This window comes from Mastigoproctus giganteus, chromosome 8 (genome assembly GCF_048544385.1).
Source record: "Mastigoproctus giganteus isolate SK-2022 chromosome 8, ASM4854438v1, whole genome shotgun sequence".
Lineage (NCBI taxonomy): Eukaryota > Metazoa > Arthropoda > Arachnida > Uropygi > Thelyphonidae > Mastigoproctus > Mastigoproctus giganteus.
The window spans coordinates 231,725,173-231,742,529 of record NC_143582.1 but is presented as its reverse complement, the minus strand read 5'-3'; the positions used below and the strand labels follow the sequence as shown (position 1 = coordinate 231,742,529).

The 17,357-nt window shown below is 39.5% G+C and overlaps 1 protein-coding gene across 3 annotated transcripts in view; it reads left to right on the top strand.

Moving 5' to 3' along the window:
* LOC150082412 (spondin-1-like) overlaps positions 1–17,357 on the top strand; it is a 366,276-nt gene that overhangs the window by 291,423 nt on the left and 57,496 nt on the right. The gene's annotated exons all lie outside the window — the stretch shown is intronic.

Sequence of the window (17,357 nt, the reverse complement as noted above, 5' to 3'; positions counted from 1 at the left end):
TAATATAACTGGATAGATCCCATCCACCCCAGGTGCCTTTCTTGTGTTTATCTTCAACAATTTCTCCTCCACTTTGCTCTCAGTTATTACAAGATTCTCTAGCTTACTGCTAGATTTGAATACACCTCTGGCATTCCCCTCGCTGAATAACTCCTCATGTGTGAATGTCGATGCAAAATATTCATTTAGTTTGTTAGCTACCCGAGCAGGGTCATCAACAGTTGACCCATCGATCTCAAGTGGACCAATCTGATTCATCCCCTTCCTTCTAGAGTTTACATAAGTAAAGAACTCTTTGCTGTTTTTCTTCGCATCCCTTGCCAAGGATCTCTCGTAATCTGCCTTCGCCTGCCTAACCTCCTTTGTAACTTGGTTACAGATCAACTTGTATCTATCATAGGCGTCCGTGTCACGTGTTAATTTGTATGTATCCCATGCATTTTTCTTCTCTGCCATATGCCTCATTAGTTCATCTGACAACCATTTAGGCCTAAACCTTGAACAATATTTCTTAGTTGGTATGTAAAGCCTAGTAGCTTCCACGATAAGTTCTTTGAATGCTTCCCATTTTGAATTTGCTGTTGGCAATATCATCAGTTGATCCCACTGTATAGAATTTAAATATTGTCTCAGTCCATTGTAGTCGCCTTTACGAAAGCAATACCCCTTCCCTTTACCCCTAATGGTAGTTACCTCTTTGAGTAACTCCCACTTCAGCACACTGTGATCACTGCCACCAAGTGGTTCATTTATCTGCAGATTCTTAATGCATGAAGAATCACTACTGATAATCAAATCAAGAGTATTACTCCCTCTAGTTGCCTCCCGAACATGCTGATGTAGAAAACAATCATCCAATAAATCCACAAAAGCCTTGCTACTGTGTGAGTGACAAGCCCCCAAATTCCAGTCAATATCTGGGAAATTAAAATCCCCCATTATAAGACTCTCTGATTTACTGGCCCACTCTATTTCTCCGAACAGTTTCTTATTATACTCATCAGAGTCATTAGGCCTATAGCACACTCCTACTCTCAATTTTGATCTCCCAATGCTTATGTCACACCAAACTGACTCGACACTGCACTGTCCAGCGATGTCGACTGGCTTCACTTCCTTGGATTTTATGTGTTTTTTAACTAATAGCATAACCCCTCCTCCCTTCCTATCCTGTCTATCCTTTCTGTAGACATTGTACTCCCCAAATTCCAGTTCTGCATTTCTTATATCTGTGTGACACCACGTCTCTGAAATCCCCACAATATCTGCCTTTGATGTTTTGAGCAATACCTCAAATTCATCAAATTTATTTACTAAACTCCTAGCATTGGTGTACACACAAGTATACATGCACCTGTTCTTTTTCTTAGCTACCCTAACACAACCCATGTGTTTACTTGTACCCCAATGATTCCCAGCAGTCTCTGAAATATCCTGCATCTTATTTTCCAGGCTGCGGCTCATTCCAATAGAAGCAGTGCAAGAATCACTTTCACCTCTGCCAGTGGCTACTGTTAATCTATTAGTCCTTGTATCCCCCCAATCTAGCAGTTTTCCGACCCACCTAACATTGCCTCGATAGCATCAGCAAACATTCTTGCACCCTTTCTATTTAAGTGTATCCCATCCCTGTAGAAGCAGTCTCTCCTGTTAACAAGTACAGACCAGGCTGAAAAAAATTCTACCCCTTGAGCCCTGCACAATCTTTCCAGGGCCGAATTGATTGACAGGGCTCTCATCATATACTCCCTCCTATCGTGTCTGGGCAGAATTGCAGACACTTTCAATTTCAACCCTAATTCACGGCTTTTTTTCATCAGTGACCTGTACTTGTCAAGTAATTCCGCCGGTCTCCTACTCTTAATGTCATTAGTGCCAACGTGTACAACTATATCACCTTTTGTGCCCTTAAAAGATGATATCCGCTCTACAACGTCATCAACTTTTGCCCCTGGCAGACATACCCTGGTCCTATTCCACCTATCCTTTTTACAAAGCATGTTTCCCGTTTCCCTGACAATAGAGTCACCAACAACTACTAGTTCCTTTGGGACCAGTGCATTCTGCCTTGGGGGTTGCCGCTGTGTTCCGCGATGACCAAGTGCAAGCTCTGGCATTGGTGTGGGCAGCTGAGAGCTTGATGGGCCCCTCACTTGTAATCCTTCGAGGGCATCCACCCTATCCTTCAAGCTCTCATATAGGCCCATAACAACGCTGAGTTGTCGCCTTATCTCCTTACACTCCTTGCATCGCACACACACAAAGACATCCCCCATGGCAGTATCATGTCCCATACTTGACTGCTCCGCAAACATCAAGCAAATAGTGCATCTTACAAGGCTGTGATTCAGAGGACAACTGCCCCCCTCAGTTCTCCCCTGGGCCACAGCATTCCCATTAGCTTGAGCCCTTTGCTTTGCTGCTCTGGTTTGAGTCATGATTTAGAGTTACTTTCAATAAAATTTCGATTTCTGTACAAAATTAAATCCTAAACTTGTATCCAAACACAGTTATAACGCTATATTTACGTTTCAGTAACGAGTGTTATCTACGAAATATTTACGTTTCAGTAACGAGTGTTATCTGCGAAATCCCTTTATATAACTTTCGTATCAAGTTATGTATTAATTATTTGTTTTTACTAATTATTTATGTTACGTAACCTAAGTGGTTATATGTATAATTAATTATGTTAAATAAAATTAATTATATTACGTTTGTAATCTAAGTCGTTATATGTATTTATTTAAACGTACAATTTAACTGCTAACGAAGTTCAACTAACGCTATCTAGTACGGTATATCGTATCACAAAGGCGGGAAAATTACGAACGGTTAGCGGAGTTGAAACACGTGGAAACCTTTACCGATACTTTTATGCAATTACAAGGCCGAGTAAAGAATAAATACACCAAATTAATCAGAAAATCACAAAATAATGTTATACTACTAAATTTAAATCAAAAGTTTTAGAAAAACAATAATTTCAAATCAATAAATAAAAAAATTAATATGCTTGTATTCTGTTTTTAAATCGATCCAGCCAACTGCTGTTACATACAAAATTGTCACGTCCAAATTGTTTAGGAAATTTTTCCACTCGAGCCTTCAAGATTAGACCATCTATTGAAAATACAGATATAAGAAATGCAGAATTGGAATTTGGGGTGTACAATGTGTACAGAAAGGATAGACAGGATAGGAAGCAAGGAGGGGTTATGCTGTTAGTTAAGAAACACATAAATTCTCAGGAAGTGCATCCAGTTGGTATTGGTGGACAGTGCAATACTGAGTCAGTTCAGTGAGACATAAACAGTTGGAAAGAAAAAATGTGGGTAGAAGTATATTGTAGGCCTAATGACTCTGATGAGTACAACAAACAATTGTTTTCTGGAAGTTGATAACCTAAATAAATTTAAGGTTCAGCTGGACAGTTATTTCGAACGAACGGAGTGAAAGTTTTATTTTATTTTATTTTTATTTTTTTTTGGCTGATGCTGCATAAGCTTGCTTTCTTGCATCATATGCCTCTACTAATGCTAATGCTAACTGTACAGAGAAATAGAGTGAGTGAGTAAATCAGAATGTCTTATAATGGGAGATTTTAACTTCCCAGATATTGACTGCAACTTATGAGTTGGTCACTCGTACACTAGCAAGACATTTATTGATTTATTGTTTTCTAAAGCAGTATGTTTGAAAGGCAATCAGAAGGAGTAATACTCTTGATCTGATTATCAGCAGTGATTATTCATAGATTAAGAATTGCAGATAAAGGAACCACTAGGTGGCAGTAATCACAGTGTACTGATGTGGTTATTTAGTTAGTTATTTTTGGTTTTTAGGAGCATTAGCAACTAAGGCCATATTGCTCCAGGATATGTGGTGGTCATTCCCTGACCTTTCCGCAACCTCAGTATTTGGTGATGGTGGTGATGGACTCGAACACCGGTCTAATCAAGAAGCGTGTGCTACGCACTGCTGCTCCTTCCCACCTGGCTACTGAGGCACCTATACGAGGTGGGATTTACTTAAAGATGTAACTACCATTAGGGGTAAAGGGAAGGGTTTTTTGCTTTCATAAAGTGACTATGGTGGTCTCAGACAGTTTTAAATTCTATACAGTGGGATCAACTTTTGATGTTAACAACAGCAAATCTAAATGGAAAGCATTCAAGGAATTAATCTTGGAAGCTATTAGGCTTTTCATACCAACTAAAAATTACTGTTCAATGTTTAGGCCTAAATGGATGTAAGATGAACAAACTAATGAAACTCATGGCAGAGAATAAAAATGCATGGAATGCATATAAATTATCAGGAGAGACACTGTATAGAATCCAGTATAGATCCCACTGTATAGAATTTAAAATAGTCTGTAATCAAGTCAAAAAGGAGGTTATGTAAGCAAAGACAGATTACGAGAAATCTTCAGCAAAGTATGCAGAGAAAAACATTAAAGCAGTGGTTTTCAACCTGGGCGCCACGTAATTTGGGTTTAAGTTACTTAAAGTTATTATTATTTTTTAATTTATATGTTTATTTCATTATAAAAAGGTGTACGGTATCCTTTTAATTTTATGGTGACCTATAATTGATGTTTACTTAGTACCTCTATATAAAGAATAAAATTATATACTCTATATATATATAATTTGTATTACGAAATGTAATTTTTATAATTATATTATTGTAAAAAAATCATATAACATATATCTTTTAATGTTATATATACATTTTATATAAATATATATGTATATACAGAGAGAGAGAGAGAATCGGATCTAACAGGCAGAAAATTGAGTAGAGGTGCTGCAAAATAAAAAAAATTACTTAGGGGTGCCGTTATTAAAAAAAGGTTGAAAACCACTGCATTAAAGACTTCTTTACTCATGTAAACTCTAGAAGGAATGGGAAGAAGCAGTCTGTTCCACTTCATATTGATGGTTCGACTGTTGATGATCCTGCTCAGGTAGTTGATGAATTGAAGGAGTATTTTGCACCTATATTTACAAGTGAGGAATTCTGTAGTGAAGTGGAGAACAGAAACTTATTAAACTCTAACAGGGAGCTAAATGATTTTGTAATAACTGAGAGCAAAGTGGAGGAGAAATTGTTGACGATAAACATAAGAAAGGCACCTGGGGGTGGATGGGATCTATCCAGTTATATTAAAAGAGTCAGCAAAGGAAGTAAGCAAAACCTTTGCCATAATTATGAAAGCATCTCTGGACTCAGATCCCCACAGACTGGAGATCTGCAAATGTATCTTCAATTCACAAAGGTGGATCAAAGGGTGACACAAGTAATTACAGACCTGTTAGTTTGACTTCTGTTCCGGGAAAAATAATGGAGTCACTGGTTAAAGAAGCATTGCAGGATCATCTAAACAAGACAGCAATAATAATTCAGATACAGCATGTTAAGGAGAAGTCTTGTATGAAAAATTTTTTTTATTAGATACTATGATGTGGTCACAAAGGAATCGTTGCAAAAAAATAATTTCGATATCATATACTTGGATTTTAGGAAAGCTTTTAATACTGTTGCACATGAAAGACTACTGTACAAATTGGAGCAGTATGGCATTAAGGGCAAGTTGCTACAATGGATAAAAGGTCAGTTGATTGGGAGAAGACAGAGAGTGGTAATCAATGGACACTGCTCTTCGTGGACTATGCTACTGCAACAGAATCTAGAAAAGTTGAGCAGATGGGCAACTAGTTTAACATTGACAAATGCAAAGTACTTCATATGGGTAGCAGTAACCTCAGAAAAATGTACTGATTGTGTAGTATTACACACAGCGTAGTGGAGAATGAAAATGACCTGGGGAGAATTGTGAGTAGATATTATGTTTTCTGAGTGCAGACAGGCTGCCAGAGCAGGTCATGGGATGATGTACAGGAATTTTGCTAGCAGGGATAAGGAGGTGATTATTCCCTTGTATAAAGCAATGGTTAGGCCACACCTTAAGTACAGGTCTGGAGGTCTCATTTTAGGAAGGATATAGAGTTACTAGAATGAGTACAAAGAAGGGCAACAAGACTGGCGAGGGAGCAAAGGGATCCTTAAAAAATCCTTAAGTTCTGCAAATTGCAGCATCAGGAGACTAGACACTTGCAAGGTGATATAATTGAGGGGTATAAGGCATTGAATGGTTTGAGTAGTCTCAATGCTGATGAGATTCTTTCTCTTGCTCAGATTACAAACCTGAGGAGGGCATTAACTCAAACTGAAGAAAGACAGTTGTAGAACAGATGTGCGGAAATCCATTTTAGCCAGCGGGTAGTTGATTGCTGGAATAAACTTCCGTCTGTCATTGTGGAAGTTGATAGCTTAAATAAATTCAGTGAAGTGGATAAACGTTCGGAGGGAATGGATGAGTGAAATGGAATTTTTTTTTTTTTTTTGGCTGATACTGTATGAGCTTACTTTCTTGCATCATATGCCTCTGCTAATAATAATAATAATAATAATAATAAGTTCATGGCTGAATTACTTAATTGCAAAATGGTATCTTCCATCCTCACACTTAGGTAAGTCCACATGAGCACATTCAAAAATAGCTACAGTGGCTGATCATTTAATTCCTTGATAAATAGTATTGCTCCTCTTCAAGCGAGTTTTGCACAGCCACAAAAGCATTTGTTCAGGTGTATGAAGTCATGCTGACATAGTTTGAGTGAGTATTGCTCCTCTTCAAGCGAGTTTTGCACAGCCACAAAAGCATTTGTTCAGGTGTATGAAGTCATGCTGACATAGTTTGAATGAGAAGGCTAATGATTTCTAGTAACAAGAAATAGTAGCAGCAGCAATAGTAGTAGTAATGGCAAATTTATGCAAGAAAGTCAGCTTATATAGCATCAGCCAAAAAAAAACATGGTTCACCCATCCCATGCACTCCAAGAATTTGTCTAGTTATCCCTTGGATTTATTCAACCCATCCACTTTCACAACAACAAATGGAAGCCTGTTCCAACAATCAACTACTGATTGGCTGAAGACAAACTTCTGGACATCTGCCCTGCAACCACCCTTCCTCAGCTTGAATTTGTTTCCCCTCATATGTATAGTATCAGCATGTGAAAGAATACCATTAACATTCAGCTTACTCAATTCATTTAAGGCTTTAAACACCTTAATCAGATCTCCCTACAGATACTTAGTATGGAGATGCTGCAATTTGCAGAACTTAAGCCTTTCTAGGTAAAACCAGACTTTTGTTTCCTTTACCAATCTGATTGCTCCTTGCGGTGCCTCCGTAGCCAGGTGGGAAGGAGCAGCAGTGCGTAGCACACGCTTCTTGATTAGACCGGGGTTCGAGCCCGTCACCACCAAATACGGGGGATGCGGAAAGGTAAGGGAATGACCACTGCATATCCCGGAGCAATATGGCCTTAGTTGCTAATGCTCCTAAAAACAAAATAACAAACAAACAATCTGATTGCCCTTCTCTGCACATTCCAGCAGATCTACATCCTTCCTGGCGCCTCCGTAGCCAGGTGGGAAGGAGCAGCAGTGTGTAGCATACACTTCTTGATTAGACCGGGGTTCGAGCCCGTCACCACCAAATACGGAGGATGCGGAAAGGTCAGGAAATGACCACCGCATATTCCCGGAGCAATATGGCCTTAGTAGTAGTAGTAGTAGTAGTAGTAGTAGTGGCATGTGATGCAAGAAAGCAAATGTATGAGCTTATGCAGCATCAGCCAAAAAAAAAATCACACCATTCCCTCCAAATGCCTGTCCAGTTCCTCCTTAAATTTATTCAACCTATCAACTTCCACAACGACAGATGGAAGTTTGTTCCAGCAATTAACCACCCGCTGGCTAAAGGCAAATTTCCGCACATCTATTCTACATCTGTCTTTTCTTAATTTGAATTTATGCCCCCTTAGGTTCGTAATCTGAACAAGTGGAAGGATCCCATCAGAATTCAGCGTGCTCAATCCATTCAAGGCCTTATATACCTCAATCAGATCACCGCGCAGGTGCCTAGTCTCCAGCCACTGCAATTTGCAGAACTTAAGCCTCTCTTGGTAAGAGGATCCCTTCATTCCCCTCACCAATCTTGTTGCCCTTCTCTGTACCCGCTCAAGTAAATCTACATCCTTCCTAAAATGAGGTTTCCAGACCTGTACGCAGTACTCAAGGCGTGGCCTGACCATTGCCTTATACAGAGGGATAATCACCTCCTTTTCCCTGCTAGCAAAATTCCTATATATCATTGACAAAACCCCATGACCTGCCCTGGCAGCCTGTCTGCATTGCTCAGAGAACTTCATATCTGACTGCACAATTACTCCCAGGTCTTTTTCATTTTCTACCACCTTAAGTGTAGTACCACACAGTTGGTACATTTCTCTGGGGTTATTTCTACCCATATGCAGTACTTTGCATTTGTCAAGGTTAAACTTCAGTTGCCACTTCTTAGCCCATCTGCCCAAATTATCTAGATCCTGTTGCAGTAGCAGACTGCCATTACTGTCATTAACAACCCTGCCAACCTTTGTATCATCTGCAAACTTCGATATTAAGCCTGATATACCTTCATCAATATCATTGATAAATATACAAAACAACAGTGGACCTAACACCGAACCCTGTGGGACTCCACTAATAACATTAGTCCAAGAAGAGCAGCACCTTTGATTACCACCCTCTGTCTTCTCGCACTTAACCATCCTTTTATCCATTGTAGCAACTTACCCTTAATACCATTCTGCTCCAATTTGTACAATAGTTGCTAATGCTCCTAAAAAAAAACCAAACAACAACAACATCCTTCCTAAACTGAGGCCTCCTCCAGACCTGTATAGAGTACTCAAAATGTGGCCTAACCATGGCCAAGTTTCTGTATATCATTGACAAAATCCCATGAGCTGTCCTGACAGCATGGTTGCACTGCTCAGAGAATGTCATATCTGATCTCACAATTATCCCAAGGTGTTTTTTTCATTCTCCGTTACCCTGAGTGTTGACCCGATTTTCCTATATCTTGTTGCAATAGCTCAGCTCATGACTGTCATTAACCACCCTGCCAACCTTTGTATCATCTCCAACATACCTTCATCAATATCATTGATAAATATTCAAAACAACAATGAACCCTGGAGAAATGCACTAATAACATTAGTCCATGAAGAGCAGTGCCCATTGATAATCACTGTTTTATTCCACTTAACCATCCCTTTATCCATGGCAGTGACTTGCCCTTAATGCCACATTGCTGCAGTTTGTACAGCAGTCTTTTATATGCAACAGTATCAAAAGCCTTCCTGAAATCCAAGTATATGATGTCAAAATTATTTTATGCATCCAGTTCCTCAGTCACTGCATCATAGTAACCTATCAGATTGGTTAGACAAAACTGCCTCTTGACAAATCCATGCTGTGATTGAAGTATAATTGCATGCCTGTCCAAATGGTTCTGCATTACTTTTTTAACCAGTGATTCCATTATTTTTCCTGGAACAGATGTTAAGCTAACAGGTCTGTAATTACTCATGTCTCCTTTTCATTATGAATTAGGGATATATTCACAAATCTTAAGTCTATAGGGGCCTCCCCTGAATCCAAGGATGCTCTCATAATTATGGCTAAGGGTTTGCTTACTTCCTTTGCTGTCTCCTTTAACCCCGGGGGCTCACATCTGGTGAGTATGGGCTTGGGTCCTGGGTCCATACCCAGGGTCCTGAGCTGGACATCATCATTCTTCTCTTTCTTGGTAATTCCCCTCTACTTCTGACTGTTGTTTCTCTCTCTCTCTCTCTCTCTCTCTCTCTCTCTCTCTCTCTCTCTCTCTCTCTCTCTCTCTCTCTCTCTTGGGGTAATTCAGAAATTTATTTATTTTTTCTGACTGGTGCAGCATAAGCCTCAGGCTTCCTTGCACCATATGGAAAATAATAATAATATAACTGAATAGATCCCGTCCACCATAGGTGACTTTCTTATGTTTAACTTCATCAATTTCTCCTTTACTTTGCTCTCAGTTATTACAAAATCATTTGGCTCTCTGTTAGAGTTTGATAAACTTCTGGAATCCACTTTCCTAAAGAATTCGTTCATGTGTGAATCTAATTGCAAAATACTTATTCAGTTTGTCACCTGAGCAGGATTGTGAACAGTTGAGTCATTGATATCAAGTGAACCAATCTGATTTATCTGCTTCCTTCCAGAGCTTACATAAGTAAAGAAGTCTTTGCTGTCTTTCTTTGCATCCTTTGCCAAAGATTTCTCATAATCTGCTGTTGCTTGTCTAACTTCCTCTGTGACTTTATTACAGACTTATATCTGCCATAGGCTTCTGTGTTGCTTGATAATTTATATGCATCCCATGCATTTTTCTTCTCTGTCATGAATCTCATTAGTTCATCTGACATCCATTTAGGTCTGAATTTTGAACAGTATTTCTTAGTTAGTATGAAGAGGCTAGTAGCTTCCAAGATTAATCCATGAATGCTTCCCATTTAGAATTTGCTGTTTGGTAACGTCATCAATTAGTCCCACTGTGCAGAATTTAAAAACAGTTTGAGAATACAGTAGTAACCTTTACTAAAGCAAAAACCCTTTCCTTTACCCCTCTTACATGCAACAGTATCAAAAGCTTTCCTAAAATCCTAGTATATTATATGAAAATTATTTTTGGCATCCAGTTCCTTTGTTATTGCATCATAGTATACAATATTTTAGTCAGACAAGACTGTCCCTTAACAAACCCATGCTGTGACTGCAGTATAATTGCATTCCTGTCTGGATGGTCTGCATTGCTTCTTTAAGCAGTGACTCCATTATTTTTCCTGCAACAGAAATTAAGCTAACTGGTCTGTAATTACTTATGTCACTTTTTGATTTCACTTTTTGAATTCTGAATAAACTTGCACTTCTACAACAGTTCTTAGGGGCCTCCCCTGAATCAAAAGATGCTCTCATCATCATCAGCCATTTACAATCCACTGCAGGATGAAGGCTTCTCAAGCAACTTTCCAGTTTCTTCTGTTTTGTGCAATGGACACCCATTTACTACACAAAAACTCGGGAATTTCATCTGTCCATCTCCATCGTTGTCTTCCAGGTTTTCTTCTAGCTCCTCTTGGGTAACATTCTGTTATTTTCTTAGTCCATCCATCATCACGTATTCGAGTTATGTGTCCTGCCCAAGACCATTTTAGTTCTTTAGTTTTGATAAGAATGTCCTTTACTTGAGTTTTCTACCTAATCCATATGTTTCACTTCTTATCTAACAGTCTGATTCCTAATATAATTCATTCCATTCTTTGCTGTGTAGATCTCAGCTTCTTTTCCATTCTTTTTGGTGAGTGCCCAAGTTTCACTTGCATAAGTCATGGTGGGAAGTATACATTGGTTCATTATTTTACATTTCAGACAAATTGGGTTATTGCTCCTCAGTACGTGACTATATTTCCTGAGTGCTCTCCACCCGAAATTTATTCTTCTCTTGACTTCCAGCCATTTATCATTATTATAGCTAATGACTTGTCCCAGGTAAGTATATGAATCCACTTTTTCAATTACTGCTCCTTCAATGATTATACCCTTTCTGTGGCATACTTGTTCATCATTACTTTTTTTTAGCATTAGCATTAGTAGAGGCATTTGATGCAAGAAAGCAAGCTTATGCAGCATCAGCCAAAAAAATTAAAGTAAAATAAATAAATAAAAAATAACCACTTCCACTTCACCCCTCTGTTCGTTCGAAATACCTGTCCAGCTGAGCTTTAAACTTATTTAGGCTATCACCCTCCACACAAGGGATGGAAGTCTGTTCCACCAACCAATCACCCGCTGGCTAAAGGCAAATTTCCGCACGTCTATCCTACATCTGTCTTTCCTCAATTTGAATTTATGCCCTCTCAGGTGATTATTCTGAGCTAGAGGAAGAATCCCATCAGCATTGAGCATGCTCAAACCATTCAAGGCTTTATACACCTCTATCAGATCACCTTGCTGGTGCCTAGTCTCCAGACACTGTAATTTGCAAAACTTAAGCCTTTCTTCGTAAGAGCACCCCCTTTGTTCCAGTCACTAATCTTGTTGCCCTTCTCTGTACTCGTTCCAGCAGCCCTACATCCTTCTTGAAATGAGGCCTCCAGACCTGTATACAGTACGCTAGGTGTGGCCTGACCATTACATTATACAAGGGAATAATCACCTCCTTATCCCTTCTGGAAAAATTCCTGTATTTCATTGACAATACTCCATGAGCTTCTCTTGCAACCCGTCTACACTGCTCAGAGAACTTCATATCTGCCTGCACAACCACCCCCAAGTCCCTTTCATTCTCTACCACTGTCAGTGTAGTACCACAGATTTGATACGTTGCTCTGGGGTTGCTGTTTCCCATGTGTAGTACTTTACATTTGTCAATGTTAAACTTCATTTTTCGCCTCTCAGCCCATCTGCTCAACCTTTCCAGATCCTGTTGCAGCAGCATAGTGTCAGTAGTGTCCTTCACAACCCTGCCAACCTTTGTATCGTCTGCAAACTTGGACATTAAGCTTGATATACCATCATCAATATCATTTATAAATACAGAAAACAATAATGGACTCAACACTGAGCCCTGAGGGACTCCACTAATAACATTAGTCCACGATGAGCAGTGTCCATTGATTACCACTCTCTGTCTTCTCCCCCTCAACCACGCCTTTATCCATAGCAGCAATTTGCCTCCAATGTCACACTGCTCCAATTTGTGTAGCAGTCTTCCATGTGCAACAGTATCAAAAGCCTTTCTAAGATCCAAGTATATAATATCAAAGCTATTCCCTGCATCCAGTTCTTTTGTGACTGCATCATAGTATCCAATCAAATTGGTCAGGCAAGACTTCCCCTTAACAAAACCATGCTGTGTCCGAGCTATAACTGAAGTCTTATCTAAATGATCCTGCAGTGCTTCTTTAACCAGTGCCTCCATTAATTTTCCTGGAACAGAAGTTAAGCTCACAGGTCTATAATTACTTGTGTCAGCCTTTGATCCTCCTTTGTGAATTGGGGTCACATTTGCACATTTCCAGTCTATGGGTACCTCCCCTGAGTCCAAGGAAGCTCTCATAATTATGGCTAAGTGTTTGCTTACTTCCTTTGCTGCCTCCTTTAATGTAACTGGATAGATCCCATCCACCCTGTGTGCCTTTCTTGTGTTTATCTTTAACAATTTCTCCTCCACTTTACTCCCAGTTATTTCAAGATTCTGTAGCTTACTGCAAGAGTTGAATACCCCTCTGGCATTCCCCTCGCTGAGTAACTCCTCATGTGTGAATGTCGATGCAAAATATTCATTTAGTTTGTCAGCTACCTGAGCAGGATCATCAACAGTTGACCCATCAATATCAAGTGGACCAATCTGATTCATCCCCTTCCTTCTAGAGTTTACATAAATAAAGAACTCTTTGCTGTTTTTCTTTGCATCCCTTGCCAAGGATTTCTCGTAATCTGCCTTCGCCTGCCTAACCTTCTTTGTAACTTGGTTGCATATCAACTTGTATCTGTCATAGCCTTCTGTGCCATGTGTTAATTTGTAAGTATCCCATGCATTTTTCTTCTCTGCCATATGCCTCATTAGTTCATCTGACATCCATTTTGGCCTAAACCTTGAACAATATTTCTTAGTTGGTATGTAAAGCCTAGTAGCTTCCAAGATAAGTTCTTTGAATGCTTCCCATTTTGAATTTGCTGTTGGTAACATCATCAGTTGGTCCCACTGTATAGAATTTAAATTCTGTCTCAGTCCATCGTAGTCACCTTTACGGAAGCAATAACCCTTCCCTTTACCCCTAATGGTAGTTACCTCTTTGAGTAAATCCCACTTCAGCACACTGTGATCACTGCCACCTAGTGGTTCATTTATCTGCAGATTCTTAATGCATGAAGAATCACTGCTAATAATCAAATCAAGAGTATTCTTCCCTCTAGTTGCCTCCTGAACATGCTGATGTAGAAAACAATCATCCAATAAATCCACAAAAGCCCTGCTAGTGTGTGAGTGACCAGCCCCCAAATTCCAGTCAATATCTGGGAAATTAAAATCTCCCATTATAAGACTCTCTGATTTACTGGCCCACTCTATTCCCCTGTACAGTTTCTTATTATACTCATCAGAGTCATTAGGCCTATAGCACACTCATACTCTCAATTTTGATCTCCCAATGCTTATGTCACACTAAACTGACTCAACACTGCACTGTCCAGCAATGTCGACTGGCTTCACTTCCTTGGTTTTTATGTGTTTCTTAACTAATGGCATAACCCCTCCCCCAATATCTGCCTTTGATGTTTTGAGCAATACCTCAAATTCATCAAGTTTGTTTACTAAACTCCTAGCATTGGTGTACACGCAAGTATACCTGCATCTGTTTCTATTCTTAGCTACCCTAACACAACCCATGTGTTTACTTGTACCGCAATGGCTCCCAGCAGTCTCTGAAATATCATGCATCTTGTTTTTCAGGCTTCTGCTCATTCTAATAGAAGCAGTGCAAGAATCTCTTTCACCTCTGCCAGTGGCTACTGTCAATCTATTAGTCTTTTTATCCCCCCCAAGCTATCAGTTTTCCGACCCGCCTAACACTGCCTCGATAGCATCAGCAAATATTCTTGCACCCTTTCTATTTAAGTGTATCCCATCCCTGTAGAAGCAATCTCTCCTGTTAACAAGTACAGTCCAGGCTGAAAAAAATTCTACCCCTTGAGCCTTGCACAATCTTTCCATGGCCGAATTGATCGACAAGGCTCTCATCATATACTCCCTCCTATCGTGTCTGGGCAGAATTGCAGACACTTTCAAATTCAACCCTAATTCTCGGCTTTTGTTCAACAGTGACCTGTACTTGTTAAGTAATTCTGCCGGTCTCCTACTCTTAATATCATTAGTGCCAACGTGTACAACTATATCACCTTTTGTGTCCTTAAAAGATGATATTCGCTCTACAACATCATCAACCTTTGCCCCTGGCAGACATACCCTGGTCCTGTTCCACCTATCCTTTTTACAAAGCATGTTCCCCATTTCCCTGACAATAGAGTCACCAATAACTACTAGTTCCTTCGGGACCAGCGCATTCTGCCTTGGGGGTTGCCTCTGTGTCACGTGATGCCCAAGTGGAAGCTCTGGCGTTGATGTGGGCAGCTGAGAGCTTGATGGGCCCTCAATTTAGTTTCTTCGAGGGCATCCACCCTGTCCTTCAAGCTCTCATATAGGCCCACAAGAACGCTGAGTTGCTGGCTGATATCGAGACACTCCTTGCATCGCGCACACACAAAGACATCACCCATGGCAGTATCATGTCCCGTACCCAATTGCTCTGCAAACATCAAGCAAACAGTGCATTTTATAAGGCTGTGAGTCAGAGGACAACTGCCCCCCCTCAGTTCTGCTCTGAGCCACAGCACTTCCATTAGCTTGAGCCTTTTGCTTTGCTGCTCTGGTGTGAGTCATGATTCTATTAATTTATTAGATATTGTGTCTCCTTATTGAACTCCTTTCTCAATTTTAAATTTGCTACTGTCTTTGTCTAGTCTATTAAAAGAGGTAGTATTCTCATATATTTTCTTCAAAATCATAATATATGGGGCATCTATGCCGTCTTTCCAGTGCCCGAAACATTGCCTTATGCTGTATGGAGTCAAATGCCTTTTCATAATCCACAAATGCCAGGCATAATGGTGCTTTATATTCATTTGCTTTCTCCATTAGCTGTGATATTACTTGAAGGTGATCCTTAGTTGAGAATCCTGTCCTAAAGCCAGCTTGACCTTTTGGTTGATTCACATCAAGTATTCTTTCTAATCTGTTAGTAATGACCCTTGCGAACAATTTGTAGTGTGGGATAACAAGCTAATTGGTCTACAATTTCCAATGTCTGATTTATCTCCTTTCTTATGCAGAAAAATTATGATTGCATTATTCCACTCCTTAGGCATCATGCCTTTTCTAATGCATTTTGTGAAGAGTCTTGTCTGTTTCTGTGTCAATGTATCTTCCTCCCAATTTTAACAACTCTACTGTAACTTCATCTTCCCCTGGGGCTTTCTGATTCTTCATTTTCTTCAATGCATGTCCTACCTCATCAGGAAAGATAATGGGTATGTTGTTGTATGTGTTACTAATTTACAGCAGCACCTCCGTAGCCAGGTGGGCAAGAGCAGCAGTGTGTATCACACGCTTCTTGATTAGACCGGGGTTCGAGCCTGTGCCCACCAAATACGGAGGATTCAGAAAGGTCAGGGAATGACCACCGCATATCCACGGAGCAATATGGCCTTAGCTGCTAATGCTCCTAAAAACCAAATAACAACAATAACTAAGATGGATCGCAACTGAATTTGCGATCCATCTTCTGGCATCATTCCCTTGCTTCTTGTATAATTCTCTATAGTAGTCTTCTGCTATTTGAATTATGCCTTCTCTGCTATTTATAAGTACACCATCAGTATTCTTTAGTTTCAGTATCATTTGTCTTTCTGTATTACTGCTCATGGCTGCTGATTTTAAGTCCTTTGTTTTCCTTTAATGATTGTTCTATTTTTCTTGTGTTAAATCTTCTTATGTCCTCTCTGAGCCTCTTTCTAATGGCTTTGCATAACTCAGTATACTCAATTTTGTCCTTGTCAGTGTTTATCTTGCTCTACATTTGCTGTCTTGGTTCATCATGACAAGTGTTTCTCAACTAATTTTTTCTTCTTTGGATTTCTTTTTACCTATAGGTTTCTTGGGCTTTATCACTTTCAGAAAGTTGTATTCATCATCGATTTCTTGGTCCTGAACAGTCTGCATTAGCTCAAACGTTTTCTTAAATTCCAGTACATACTGCCTTTTCTCCTCTTCTGGCCTTCATTTTATTTACTCGAGTCAGTTTTTTCCTTTCTTTTCTTACATCTATATCAAGTGTGGATCTTACCATTCTGTGATCACTTCCAACATTTACCTTGTCCAGAAAAGTAACATTTTTCACAATATATCTTCTGTTAGTGAGGATGCAATTGATTTCATTATTTGTTAACCATTTGGGCTCTTCCATATCCATTTTATGTTCACCCTTTTCTTGAAAAAAGTGTTCATTACTGACATTCCTCGAGATTTTGTAAATTCCACAAGTCTTTCACCTCTTTCATTTCTTTCACCAATTCCAAAATTTCCTATAGTTCACCTTTCTATGCTGTTTTGTCTCTTTCCAACCTTAGCATTGAAGTCCACCATAATGATAGTGTAGTGGGTTTTCTGCTCATATAGAAGACTCAATTTCGGTGTACATTTCTTCAACCTCTTCATCATCATCATGGCTCGACATTGGTGCATAAATCATAACTTTTAGCTTGTACCTCTTAGAAATCCT